A 14,634-nucleotide genomic window follows, 5' to 3' on the forward strand; every position below is an offset into this window, starting at 1 on the left:
CTGTTCCTGTACCATATTCTCAAAATAACTTCACAATTTTCCATCAAAACAAGCAATCTGATATTTCGTTGGAAATTCCATCCGATACAAGTCGAATGACTCCACAAAGTTACAATTGCCGATAAACTCAGCCTGAGTTATATCCCGAAAGAATTACGGCCTTTCTTTATTGACACCAGGGTTTTCTATTACAAGTATGTTAATTTTGTTACTTTATTCCTTTGTGGGTTTAGAAAGAAGTTAATTTTAGCCTATCACACAATGTGGCACTTGGGGAAGGCGTATGTTTAGCAGGGGAAGTCCTGTGGCTGAAATAATGATGATGACACTGTGATGTCAACGAATTTTCGAATAGACATTACTTCTGAGCAAACATTGTGTATGCCGCACCCCTGATAAAAAACTGGAGGAGGGGATGGGGGGTTCCCTTGAAGACGGAGAAGGTCGCTCGAGAGCAAACCAAAGGCTGTGAGAGGGATCTTTGGACGAATTGCCAAGTTAGAACAACAATTCTCCGTTTCATTGGGCTCCGGTGGACACCGTCGGGTTTTAGTAGGCACTAGGCAGGCCTTGTCTACGTGGAGAGAGTCCCACATAATCCACTGATCGTCCCATTCCCCGAGGAATGCTTTGCGCATACTCACTGACGTAGAAGAGGTCGCACTCCTGCTTCATGGACTGAGTAATGGAGCATCTTAAGAAAAATACAGTGACTGGATGAAAAAGTGGGATATTGTGCTCTATGATGTTTTGAAGAGACTAGCTTACATTCAGCAGTAGACTGCTTAGTGAAGGCTGATATACAGCTACTGAGAGCTTTATTTCTATGGACATGAACGGGATGTCCAGGTTTCAATTTCAGTGATGGCGTTTATCAGTAGTAATAGAGTTCAAGTTTGTACTGTACTGTTTTAGCACTCGTCAATAATAAATTTACTTGAAAAGAAAAGTAAAATACTCCATGTACTACGTAGTTTCTGCGTAGTCTTTCCTTTTTCGTAAGTACGTACTTATAACAAAGCGAGCAACGTATATCGGCCGATAGGCGTCACCAATCCGGCGAAACACGGCATCTTCATTTAGCTACGAAATTGAATTTATGTGACAACCTGTCTTGGAGAAATTCCCTTTCTATTCGGAAACCTTCGGGGGTACAAGTTATAAGATGTATAATTTTGATTAGTGTTAGGATCGGCATTTGGATTTGGTTTCCCTGCGTGATCGAATCAGAAATTAGGAGATCGACATAGCTCGCAAAATTGCTAAAATAATGTGGCAGTGGGTAGAGCACTCAGCTCGTAGAGACGATGGGGGTTGGGGCAGAAAAGTACTTGAGTAGCGACTACGGGCTGGAAGACGTAGCATGTTCAGGCATCCTACAAGGTGGACCGATGATCTGGTAAAGGTCGCGGGAAGAGCCTGAATGCGGGCAGCGCAGGACCGTTCATTGTGGAAAATTTAGGGCGGGGGGATTGTCCAGTAGTGGACGTCATTTGGCTGAAACGAACGAACTAATGAATGGCATTTGGAAGACTAGGTTGATTTTCTTCCAAAATATAGGGTGATCCATTCTAGTGAGGATTTCATGTAAACAAGGAAAAGGAGGAAGGTCGCTACCACCTTCGGCCTAATCATTACTTTTCATCAGGTGAGATGCAGGCCAAGAGTTCTTCGTTGTGGATAAAGAACGTAGTACTATAAAATGACATCAAAGCGATCAACACGTAAAAAAAGCAGGCACAACCAAAGTAGAAAAAGACTTATTCTCATAAATTGTACCAAACATGAACAGTACACGATCCCCACTTTTTGTTTTGCTGCTGAAATACCTACTTCGTAATTTTACGATGTTTATTAAATCGCCGAAGTTATTGTGGACGTTGTTTGCAATAAGAATTTTTAATTTTAGATATTTTACGGCTCGGATATTGGGTAGTGATGCACAAAGCCAGAAAATATTCAACGTGAAATTGTGAATTTTAATACAAACACAATATTCAGGTGTTTCAATTGCAATAAGTTTTCAAACTTAATCTTATTCTATTCAATTCATAGAGTTGTTTTTATTTAAAATAACCTGGGATTTCAAAGGAAAAATTTCCACAATTTCTGCTGTTGACTCAAACATATTTGTTAAAACACTGAAAACAAAATACATAAGCTATTTGAATATTGTATGAGAGTGTAGAGTTGCAAGCAAAAATCATGCACACGATAACGCCGTATGATGGCTTAACATTTTCAAAATTTGCAATTCAAATCATTGGGGGGCGGGATAGACATAGTAAAAACTGAGTCAGTAACATAGATAATATGTAATGCATCACTAAACGTGCTAAAGTAACAGACTGTTTCAATAGTGTTAAGTACTTAAAATACCGACTGTTACTTCTTCTTTTTTCTTGTTACTAAATAAAAAAACAGCTGATATCTTTTTCATTTTTAAGAGCTAGTAGTACTAGTGTCGAAAAAACAAAATAATCCTACAATCCTCCATGTATCATTTAATTAAATAGTAGGAATAACTAATTTATTTCGGAATTAGAAACTTAAAATAAATAAAATACTCATAAAAGAAAAATGGCATTAAATTCGTGGTAAAAGTATTTAGCTTAGGGGAAATTGACGCCTATTAAGTATCCATTTTTTGTTCAAATTGAACTTACTATATTCATGTTTACTATGACATAATGGTGTGCGTATGTCATAGCGACGAACACGAATTCAAAATTAGTTCCGGAAAGTACTTGGATAGTCTAATAATTTATGACAGTGACCATACCATATGCCATTACAAATACTACGAGTACAAGGCTTTACCCTGTACCTAACTCAAAACCTGAAAAAGATTTCATGAAGGTCCTAACGCTCGTATAAACATTACCATGAGGTCTCACAGTGCGCGTTGACGCACAGGGTCACACACGAACCAATCACAGAGCTCTATTTAACGCTGTGCGTTCGATTTGCTGCTTCACATAAGCATATATCGTTTGTGAATACGGGTATTAATGTATGTGTTACGGTTAATGTGATAAATTGAAAATTATAAATAATCGCCGGTTATTAGTAATAATAATAGCCGGTGAGTGAGGGCCACCCCTAAGCCGCCTATTTAGTTTTATACACATAAATGATCTCATATTAATCACTCTTACCAAATCATGAGGTAATTATTCATAATAACCGGCGATTATTCATAATTTTCACATTTATCACATTGACCGTAACATATGGACCAAAAAACCTAAATCAATTGGGACTAAATGGATATCAACAGTTATTACGATGCACATTTAATTTTTACCCCACCGAAAGCTCAATGTCGAAATCACTGGGGGGTACTATTGAAATTATAGACTGATAAACAAGCATAAGTATTATGCTTACCACGAGAGGTTAACGGGGTTAAAAAAAATTGCATTAATTCTATCAAGTAAATAATTCCACTAAGCTATCAAGTTAAATACGCCCGCGTTTAGAAAAAGTTTTGCAACTTTCACACTAAGTTTCATCCAAAAATAGACAACAAACTAATTAATAAAGTAGGTTAATTAACCTGATGTATCGCTGACCTAATTAAGGCGTTTCAAATCCGATGGAGCCCAAAATCACGGATAAGAGCAAAGTTACAAATGGGAAATTTTTGGGACTTACACCAGAACATTTCCTGTAACCATGGGGTTGAGTTTGAACCCTTAATGATCATGTTAAGTTCTAATTTGGAGATTAAAGTTTGTTTACAAAACGATACGGGGAGATAATTTGATTAAGATGAAAGTTTACGTCGAATACTTAGAATCTTTAGACGTACCTAACAGTGTTATTGCAAAAAAGTTAAATGGACGTTAAACACATGTTCAACGCGCGTTGAACTATTTGTAATAAGGTCCTAATGCGTAATAAGTGCTGTTTTGTTCCCCATTCGACGAAGCACATGATGTCGTGCCCTGCGTGCCCAAACAACTGCACGCAGGAAGATTTAATTAATGCTACTGGCAACGCCACTCTTGTAGCGGAATTTTTGGCTGACACTGTATAGGTTTGCTGTCGACACGACAAGAAGAAGAAGAATAGGTAGGTAGTTTTGTAAGAAATAAAGATAAAGATACGTGCTGAAAATTAATATGCGCACTTCTATCAGCAGAACAAAACCCACGCGAGCATAGCCACGGGCAAAGGATAGTAGGTATGTTAAATATAGAGAGTTCCTTAAAAGTATATTCAGATTTTCCATTTTTTTTAAAATAATTTCACTTTAATTTTAATTTCACTTATTGCCAATATTCTACTTTAAGAACAAACTCATAATGTATAAAAAACATGTTCAGAGAAATAAGATTCTACAGGTATTTTTCCATTACGAAAGTAATATCATTTCAACGCAGTTTCACGCACATTTTTCGCGTTTTCCAATCATCTACACAGCCAAGACCCAAAATTGAAAATCTTTTTATCATAATAAATGTATTCTATGTAAAAACGGCGATAACAATAAATACATACTTACTGCACTGACTCGTCTTAACCAATTTATTGTTATTACGAAACGAGTCGAAATGAGATTTGCCGAAGGATTCCATAAATTCAGCTTAGGGAATGTGGGGAATGAAATCCCACAACATAAACATAAGCAGCAGGCCTACTTAAAGAACTATAGACCAACCAAAACTTCTTCAAAGTCAGCCATAAGGCCTTCACATGTCTCATAATCTTTTTACCCTACCAGCGCTTCGAGACCAAAATTTGGCAAGTGCTGAGAAGAAGCGCCGTAACAAACACAGTCACCACTATTATGGAAAGAGAAAGAAAATAAGAAAAGAAAAAAAAACAAAGTAAGAAATGTCTATTTAGAATCAAGAAAGAAGAACACAAAGAAACTTTATACCATTTTTTTTCTACTGTAGTGTGGTTCCAGCAGAGTAGAAGACTGATAGACTCACACAAACCCTACTTTTCGTGGATGTTACAAAAGGTGACTAAGGAACAAATAATCAAACAGTCATCAGGGGAGTGCAGGCGAAATCTTTCATTTCAAATGATAACTACGAAATTGATTGTCCCACTCTCATTCCTGTTTAAGACTTCCGTTCCACCGAATAGCAAAAAAAATAATTAAAGTAATTTTTGGTGGCATATCATGCTGAGTTCTCATCATATTTTTCTATTGTACGTGGCGTTAGTATACAATGCTTTGGATCTTGAAATTGCCTAAAGATATCATACTGGATATAACGTGTAATTTGTAACAAATGAAAGTAAATGATGTTTTTGTAAATAATACGAATAACCTTTGAACCCATAACGTTTTCCTTGACTGTTTATGATCACTAATGCCTACAAAAACCGGTCCTACCCACATCCAGGTGTTTCCCTAAACATATGCCTATACCTTAGCTCCTAATCTACAATTCCAAAATTTTTATACCTCAATGCGAAAGGTCACTGACTAACTCACTCATCACGAAATCTCAGGAACTACAACTGCTAGGAGTTTCAAACTTTGCATAGGGTTTCCTTTTAGAACGTAGGTGCTCACTAAGACGGGATTTTGCAAAATGCGACCCCTAAGGGGTAAAAGGTATGCCATAGGCCGCTAGTAATAGGTATTCTAAAGCTGAAGAGTTTGTTTGTTAGTTTGCTTGAACGCGAAATCTCAGGAACTACTGATACGATTTGAAAATTGATTTTTGTGTTGGACAACATCACCCTACAGCCAATAGGGGCGGAGCAGTAAACTATTTTCACGCGTACAAAGTCGCGGGCACATCTAATAAACAATATAAATAGAGTAATATTAATATACTTCTAAAAAATATAGTCTTTTTGACTGATGTCTTGAAAAGGTTATGATAATATTCAACATCTTTCATAATATTGATGTTATTCACGAAAAATATTACGTTACAAGAAGCAATCAAAAACTCAGTGACTGAATGTAAACAACATTGGATAAAATTGAGTTTATGTTACAATGAACCCAATTTGTTAAAAGGTCTTTTGATGTACCCTTGTCTGGGATATAAGATTAACTAAACGAGTTAGATTTCAAGCCAAGTGGTGTACTTTTGTTCAAGCAGAGATATATCTGTTACCCTTTGTTAATTTAGAACATTCTAGAATAGAATTTGATAGTAAACAATAGAGAATTTGCGTCTATTGTTGGGTAGTAAATAATATAATTAAAGATATGTGGATTCTGTGGAGGGCTGTTGAACTGAATGCAAGGTCATCAGTTTTGTGTAAAGGGTTACAGTTAATTTATTTAACAATATTTGATATTCAAATCAAGTTTAAGATGTTTAGACGATTATCACACTGCACCGCGCTCCGCCGCGGTCCGCGTGATTACATATAAAAAATTCCACGCGCAGATGCGTTGTCAGTGTGTTGTGCCGCGCGTGTTTTCTATACAAACTGAGGTACTTGCATACAATGATTAAATCTGTCGTCCCGCGTACCGCGGCGGAGCGCGGTGCAGTGTGATAATCGCCTTAAAGTCATTGATTTCGAATGTGCATAGAGTGTCAAGCGGCTTGTTGTGTAGACGTTTAAAATGGGATACTGCTACTCTTTTGAATATTATTTCCCGTTTTTGCAACATTTTTCTTTACTGCTCCGCCCCTATTGGATGTAGGGTAATGTTAATAGCCTAAAGCCTTCCTCGATAAATAGGCTATCATCATCTCATCATCATCATCATCATCATTTCAACCATAGGACGTCCACTGTTGAACATAGGCCTCCCCCAATGTCTTCCACATCGCACGGTTGGTAGCGGCCTGCATCCAGCGTCTTCCTGCTACCTTCATCAGATCGTCGGTCCAGCGGTCGGTTGGGCAGCGTTCGGGAAACTACGCAACATCTTTTCGTTAAAAATACCTCAGTGCCTGAAGTCGAAAGTCTACAACCAATGTGTGTTACCTGTGATGTCTTATGACTCGGAAACGTGGCCTCTCACTATAGGCCTTATACAGAAGCTCAAAGTTGCACAGCGTGCTATGGAGAGGGCTATGCTCGGTGATTCTCTACGAGATCGAATCTGAAATAGGCTATCCAAAACAAAAATACTTTTCAAATCGGACCCGTAGTTCTTGACGAACAAACAAACAAACTCATCAGCTTTATAATCTATACTAATATTATAAATGCAAAAGTAACTCTGTCTGTCTGTCTGTCTGTCTGTCTCGCTTTCACGCCTAAACCACTGAAGCGATTTTGATGAAATTTGGCATAGAGATAGTTTGAGTCCCGGGAAAGGACATAGGATAGTGTTTATCGCGGTTTTTGAAACAGGGACGCGCGCGATAAAGTTTTTCTGTGACAGACAAAATTCCACGCGGGCGAAGCCGCGGGCGGAAAGCTAGTATTAATTCACTGGTTCTAACTAAGACACAATTTTTGTTTTCTAAACTAATAAATATTTTGTGTCACATTTTCTAAAGTTAATACTATACGTATATTGATATCTTTAAGGTAAGATAACTTTCCAACCTCACCCAAAACTACCACAAATGGGCATAAAAGTGGAAATATAAAACGTGTTATGGCAGCCTTCTAGCAGCGGAAATTAAGGTCCATCTGTTCGATACAGCCTTCGTAGACTGCCGGAGGTGACTGCGTAACTTATGTGGCTGTGGTTCATACGCTGTAGCGGGGGCGGTAGCGGGCGCGATACGTCGAGCGATAGCGGCCGCCCCGCTATCGCTCGACGTATCAAGAGAAAACAAAACTAACGCCCGTATTCACAAACATTGCTATGAGGTCTCACAGTGCGCGTGGACGCACAGGGTGATATGAACCAATCATAGAGCTCTATTCAACGCCGTGCGTTCGATTTGCTGCTTTACTTAAACAAGTATCGTTTGTGAATACGGGCGATAGTCTTAATAAAACTTGAACATCATTTGAACAAAATGTAATAAGAGTTATAACTAAATTTTATACAGTTTTTTACAAAAAATAGAGGTATTAAAGTAATTTTGCCTTTACAGCAAACACATAAAAAATGACATCAAATCCGTTATAATGAAGAGAGACATTGATTGTTTTATTAAATGCTAGCAAGCTGAATGCTAGAAACCGAAATTATTGCTCTTTATATCATCATATTAAAAATCGTGTAGGTAGGCTTTTGTCTATCAGTGGACATAATCGAAATCTGCGGCGCTATGGTGTAATTATATCAACCAATTGGCTGTTGGCTTTGGGGACCTTTTTGGCACTTTTTTTTTGCTGGTTACCATTTTTTGATTTATTTACTACTAGTGGCCGCCCGCGACTTCGTATGCGTGGACCTCGTTTTACCCCCTTAGTTCGTAAAATCTGTTGTTAGATATCATGTTGATAGACGGCGTTTCATGGCTTCCCCCGTATGAATATTTACGAACGTCAAAAACAGTAGTTTGTCTAGCGCTGTAGATTTTAACCAATGACGATAGATGGCGCTTTTTAGACACGTCTTATTTATTTTCATTGAAATTTATTTGTCACAAATCGTCATAGATATATGTTAATCTGGGTTATAAACAATAATACTGTAAAGTTTCAACAAAATCTGTTCAGTAGTTTTTGCGTGAAAGAGTAACAAACATCCACACAAACTTTCGCATTTATAATATTAGTAGGATAGTAGGATTCCAAATCGCTTCAGCGTGTAAACTGTCGTGCTGAACAGTGAAATCGAGCACAATCTTTGACGTGTACAGTGCAGTGTCCCGGCACAATATCACGAGTGCCAATCAACGATAGCAGTACACTGTCGAGCTTTAATATCAGACAAAAAATTATATTCTGCCATAAGATTTACATGAGATATTTTTCCAAAAAGCTTATTAGAGACTTTTCTGAAAACTGCTGTTCTTTTTAGAGAAAGAAAAGCATAGCACAGTTCTCAGTAGAACTGCGCTGTTTTTCGTTCTTCTTTTATTCGCTCTGATTAAATTTTTTCCTTTTTCATGAGTTATATTAACTACTAACTGGAAACTGATCCAAAGTGTTTTTATAAATGTTTGTGGTCACTCCTGGGAATCAAACTTATGACCTTCTAAATGGACACAGAGCCTCTCTGATCTAGACATTGTAAGGACGGTCCACATAATTACGTATTCTTAATATTACAAATTATTATTTAAATTAAAATACTAAGAAACAACTTCTAAATTAAAATAAAAACAAACTACGAATAAGTCTCAGTCAAATCGCACTTTTCAGTTAGTCATGAAACAAACCTAACATTTTCATTTCATTTCTTTGTTACAGGCAACATTCGTTTCTAATGCAAGAATAATGCCCTAAATTAAAAATATTTCATTTTTTTCAATTCATTAGACCCAACGCCTGCAAATGAGGTAACTTGGGCAAAGGGAAAAATTATAGAAGTATCTAAACATGTAAGTTTGTGTTTTAAATTTAAAAGAAATGGAGAGTAGGCTGGTATTTTAATTTGCAGATGTCACGAATACATAAACACATCAGCATAACATTTGCTTCCAATTAATAACTAGATAGTACATTTAGCTAAATACCATATGATGTTATGGTATTTAGCTAAATGTGCTTTCTTGCTACATAAAAATGAAAGTCTTCAGTTGAAGGTGAGGCGGGTCGTTACATTCCCTCTAATATGGTCGAGTGAAGCGATGGCTGGTTCACTCGTCATGTCTGTGAACAGGCGCTGCTTTCGGGGACTGGTCAATCCAAGTTATTCAAATTTATTAATGCGAGTCATTTCTACTAGTATTTAAGTATCTTAATCTGTAAGTCTAGATATTAGCACGTTACTACCTTGTTTAATATGCCACGCAATTTTGTATACCCATTCTTATAAGATACACCATACAAGAATGCGTGGTGATTTCAGTGAACTGCTCCTGAATCAAATGTACCTACTACTGCTTTTTCTATTTATTTATTTCTATTAACCGGCAGACAGTGGTGACTGAGTTTGTTGCGGCGCTTCTTCTCAGCACTTGCCAAATGTTGATCTCGAAGCGCTGGTAGGGTAAAAAGATTATGAGACATGTAGAGGCTCCTTAAGAGCATAATGACGATTTGTAAGAACTATTTATTAGTCTAAACAAATAAAGAAATTTTGACTTTGACTTTACTTTGAAACTTTAATCAACTCGCGACCAAAATGCATCTTCAAGCATTAATAATTTTAAAGAATTTACGATTATCCAACAAAGCTTACACTTTAACATTATTAATAATACAGCTTTAAAAGGCACATTTAATGATATTGTTGCCGTTATATGCTGTCAATAAATTAAAATGAAACAACAAAATAAAACCACCAACCACTTTTTATGAAAAGTAAAATTAATTAATTTTCGGGGTTTCTCTCATGAAATTTTAAAGTAATTCGAAATTTAATTTGATGTTCACTCTTGGCACAGACAATAAATGCAACTTTATTTTCATTCTTCTTCTAAGCTTTAAATTTCATTTCAGCTTCTTCATACTGTGAGTAAATTCTAATATTTCTTTATAAAGGCTTTGTTCTTAGTCTACAAGTCTACAGGCTAGGTCTTTGTGGAAGGCTAGCTAGTTCGTTCTGTGGGTATAGCAAAGTTTGTATGTGTTTAGATAAAAAATATAGTACTTTTTTGCAGACGGCAAACAGACGCGGAGAAATTGAAAATCGTATATGGTGTGCAATAAAGAGTTTTTATTATTATCATCGTTTGTCTTGTATGGTCACAGGTCTTCTGATTATAAGGGAGAGTCCGCTAATTTGGACCAGTTTTTTTCAATCCCATTTTACACATAGTTTTCTTTTGTTTTTGCTAATGTCCATGGTATATAATAAAAGATAAATTATTCAACTTACTATTTCATAAGTATTAATTAACATGATTGTTGTATATTTAGCACAAATCAACAAAATATGAGCTCAGAGCTTCGGTCCAATTTAGCCAACCGGTTCGATAATTTGTACCACAGGGTTACTAAATTGGATTTCAATAAATTTCAAGCCTATAAAAAAACTATGGCAAAATATTATACGATACATTCTTAACAAATTAGGAAACGAAAAGGGACAGTAGTTAATAACATAGACAATCGATATTGTTTTACACGTTATCACGATTTTGAGTACAAGTTTTGTCATTCCAATTATCGTAACGCACACTTGTACCTAATCTACTTTGCGAGTATTTTGCTTTCATTTATTGTTAGTCAAACATAACTACGCTATTATAACTTCAAAATATGATTTACTTAAAAAAAAATTCAAAATCCTTTGGTAAAGTTCCATACAACTTGATGTGGTACAATTTAGCCGACTAGGTGATAGTGCTTTTAAAAAATCGGTAAAAAATATAGCTTATAAATATCGAAAAATGTTTCAAATAATTGTAATCCGCACTAATTTACGCTTGTAAATAATATATTAGAAACACCCTGTGATTAAATTTAACAAAATTACAAACTAAACATGCATTGTCAAAAGTTACTTGAAAACAATGAAAAAATACTTTTCAAAATAAAACACACGTGTTTGTTGTCACGGCAAAAACCACATGGCCGATATTAATTGAATTTAGTTGTGTATCGCTGAGTGTTGCAATTACAGACATTCAATAAATACTTTACGAAATATGAGGGTGGTACAATTTACCCGGCGGTACAATATACCGAACTCTCCCCTACATTTTGTTGCAAAAAACACCTTATTACCTATAATCAAAAACTTACTAGTATTAGAGGCCGGTAGATCTATTCTCATAAATAAAACACTGAATACTCAACTTTCACATTATATTGCCTTATTTTAAATACAATTCATCACTTAGCACAAAAGCGTGGGGAGTCGTCCCCGCGCGTCCCTCTATCTAACGTTTGATCCTAGTGTGACATTGACATTACGTCAATGTTACTATGACAGCAGCTCATTGGCCACAACGATACCGTTATTTTAACGTTTTAGATTTAGCTATTATTTAATTATTTATACTTTATATTCATAAAAAACATTAATTATTATAATAAGATGGCATGACCTTACTGAATTAAGCACGTTCTTAAATGAGAGTAACTAATTGCTCTGAAACACCTACTTCAGATGACAAACAGAATCTTGAGACAATCTCACCTTGAATTTAGTTAGGAATCTTCCAAATCAATTCCATCTTCAAGGATCTTAAATTAACTTATGATCCAATCAATCAAGAGTCCTTATCTTTCCACTCAGTACAAATTAAAGTATTAACTCAATCCGCATACAAAAACATGTCTGAAAACTCGAATATTAATTTAACGAAATTCGACGACATATCTGCTGTTTCGAATTAAGAGTTCTACCCTGCAAATCGATGTCGACACTACCCATGTTTCTCGCTTTTACCTCAAAGCGAGTGAGGGAGACGAATGTGTTTTTATTCCTATGGCTCATTGGAAGGCTCGATCAGCCAAACAGCGATGAAGCAGATGCTCGGAGTTTCCCTGCGTGATCCAATTAGAAATGAGAGATCCCCAGATAAACTAAAGTGACCGACATAGTCCGCAGAATTGCTAAAATAAGTAGTGGGGCACATAGCACATAGAGCTGATGGTCGTTGTGGCAGAAAAGTTTTCGAGTGGCGACCACGGGTCGGAAGATATAGTGTGGGCAGGCCTCCCATTGGGTGGACCGACGATATGTTGAAGATTGCGGGAGGAATCTGGATGCGAGTAGCGTAAGACCGGTTTTTGTGGAAATCCTTGGGGGGAGGCCTTTGTCCAGCAATGGACGTCATTTGGCTGAAACGACGAATCCCCGCGGATTTTCAGAGTAGAGTCCCAGAGTAATCATCCGATTGGGCCAATTGCTCAAGCGCAACAAACGAAGCGATTTTTCATATCGATAATATCAATAAAACACGTCTCGCATGGAATAACCAAGTCAAAAGATTGGAGCGCCACAGAGTTGCGTATTTTTCGATTAAATTCGAAAATAAGAAAAAGATAATAAAAAGAAAGAGTCATTTTTTACAATGACTTTAACCGGTAGACATTGCTGGTATTCCGCCCAGTGGACAAAAATTAATAGTGGCTTTTTAAGTTTTTTATGTTTACAACAATGTAAAAGTGTAGGTATGAAAGAAAGTGTTAAGTTTGTGATAATAAGCTTAGAGTTTTTCATAAAATTAAGGAAGTCCTACTAGCATTTTCGTTCTTTTCAGTTATGTTTAAGTCTTCTTTTACCGAGTAGATTTAACATAGTCTTCTAAATTGTCACCACCCTTAATATCAAAACAATTTTTAATGGAACAGGACGCAAACGAGCTGAAAGATCACCTGATGGTTTGACCTTAATGACTATTATGAGACTTAATGAGACGTTTTACAAAAAATATTTGTTGCATCCCTGTGGGCGGCCTCACCCTCGTTACTCCTTACGTGCAGTAAAACAAGCGCCACGGAACGCGATTTTACGGCGTCACAGTAATGCGTTTTTGTATTGTATTACACATTGGGATGTTTTATGTGTAACAGCATATCGGCTTTTATCGGTTTTGCGACAGGTCGTATGGATATGTTTCGGGCAAACGTAGGACGCCTTGCTCGATGGACTGACGACCTTTAGAAGTTAGCTGGGAAAAGCTGGATGAAAAAAACGGGGAAATTGTTCTTTGTTGCGCTCTTTCTAACAGTGGCCATTAGCTAAAATGATGTATTATTAATGATGTATACGTATAAAAAGACGATGATTTAAAAACAAATGAATACTACGAGCTGTAGAGTTATCATCATCATCATTTCAGCCACAGGACTTCCACTACTGAATATAGGCCTCCCCCAATGATTTCCACATCGCCCGGTTGGTAGCGGCCTGCATCCAGCGCCTTCTTGCTACCTTTATGAGGTCGTCGGTCAGTATGTGTAGTTAAAAACAACGTATTTTAAAACCACAGGACGATATAGCCAATGTACTTAGTAGGTACCTATAGTTTTTTATACGACAGTAAAAATCATTCACATTTTCAGGCATACCTATTACTTAGTACATGTGACTTTGTATTGCTTGTAGAGCTATAAAATTGACGGGCAACAGAATCAAACAATCTTATAAGGCCATTCAAGATTCTTACACGTTATTGTACAGTTTCCTCAGATTTATTTTTATGTGAATGAAATTTTATTTTAGAGTCGACTTGCAATTTAACTGCTGAACATAGGCCTCCCCCAATGATTTCTACAATGGCCGGTTGGTGGCGGCCTGCATCCAGCGCCTTCCCGCTACCTTTATGATGTCGTCGGTCTACCTTGGTGGGTGAACGTCCCACGCTGCGTTTTCCGGTACGCGGCTTCCACTCCAGAACCTTGTTGCCCCATCGGCCGTCAGTTCTGCGTACTATGTACCCTGCCCATCACCTAATATTAAAACACGTATACTACTAAACGGGATCCTGCAAAAAACAGGCTGGTGAGAACACGCACAAAAATAATAATTTGCATTGCCATTATATGTATTTCCAATACCGCAGTATCTGCCAGTTAGTGTCCAGCCCGAAGTTTTAATTTCCGATTGCGGACAACGCAGTACTGTCCGACTGATTCTGACCGCCGGTGCATCATTAAAGTGCGGTAGTGATGGGAGTAAAGGGTTAATTAATTTGGCTTTAATCGACAAACATAAGATGGAGG

The sequence above is a fragment of the Ostrinia nubilalis genome, chromosome 19, assembly GCF_963855985.1.
Source record: "Ostrinia nubilalis chromosome 19, ilOstNubi1.1, whole genome shotgun sequence".
Lineage (NCBI taxonomy): Eukaryota > Metazoa > Arthropoda > Insecta > Lepidoptera > Crambidae > Ostrinia > Ostrinia nubilalis.